The 981-nt window shown below is 37.5% G+C and overlaps 1 non-coding gene across 1 annotated transcript; it reads right to left on the bottom strand.

Moving 5' to 3' along the window:
* Positions 1–552: 552 nt before the first annotated feature.
* Positions 553–626, bottom strand: trnat-cgu (transfer RNA threonine (anticodon CGU)). Its single transcript has one exon. It is a non-coding gene; the product is annotated as a tRNA-Thr (tRNA).
* Positions 627–981: the final 355 nt, after the last annotated feature.

The raw sequence follows: 981 nt of genomic DNA, 5'->3' as shown, positions 1-981 counted from the left end.
ACACTGGATGTTTTATTTGTTTGTATGGAAGCCCATTTCCGCCACCTTGATAAAAAATAAAACTTGTATCTCGTAATTATGACTTAGCTATCTCATAATTATGACTTAGCTATCTCATGAGATAGCTAAATCATAATTATGAGACACTATCTCATAATTATGACTTAGCTATCTCATGAGATAGCTAAATCATAATTATGAGACACTATCTCATAATTGTGAGATAGCTAAGTCATAATTATGAGATACAAGTTTTATTTATTTTTTTATCAGGGTGGTGGAAATGGGCTTCCATAATTTGATTTTAGTTTTACGTTTAGGTTTAGAAAAAAACACGGTCGTTTTTCTTTTTGCGATTTTATTTTGAAACTCAAACACCAAAGAACGAATCGTACGCTAAATGATGTTTTCCCCATTTTTAAAAAATAAAAATGTGTTTATTTATTTATGAAACACATTGCTAAAAAACTTCCACTGACACGCCTCAGTTTTAAACTAAGGTGTTGCTTCATTAAAGCCTGTGTGGAGGATGATCCTTACCATGCAGGCTTTAGGCACTGCTGGGATTCGAACCTAGGATCTCCTGTTTACGAGACGGGCACTTTGACCATCTGAGCCACAGCACCTCTTCTAAAAGCCTGCTTGTTACGTTTTTACATTATTTCCAGCGTAATTCATGAGTTATTTGATTCAGAGAACAGAAAAACACACTCAAACAAAATTGTTCTCGCTTCATCTTTATCAGCGGGCTTTAAAAATCTGTTTTCTACATGCAGAAGAGGTCAAGCCTGGATAAATCTCAGCTAAAATTAAAGTGAGTCCGGCTCCATGGAATGCACATCATAATCAGTTCAGTCCCAAACAGAGACCCGGAGCACGATGGCACTAAGGGATGCCACAGCCAACACACACTTTAATAAAAAGTGTGTGAGCAGCGTGAGGTGGATGGACGGTGCCAGGCTGGATCGGCGCAGAATGGAC

Source organism: Austrofundulus limnaeus, unplaced genomic scaffold (assembly GCF_001266775.1).
Source record: "Austrofundulus limnaeus strain Quisiro unplaced genomic scaffold, Austrofundulus_limnaeus-1.0 Scaffold249, whole genome shotgun sequence".
Taxonomy (NCBI): Eukaryota; Metazoa; Chordata; class Actinopteri; order Cyprinodontiformes; family Rivulidae; genus Austrofundulus; species Austrofundulus limnaeus.
The sequence above is the reverse complement of the archived record's forward strand: the minus strand, read 5'-3'. Positions and strand labels throughout refer to the sequence as shown.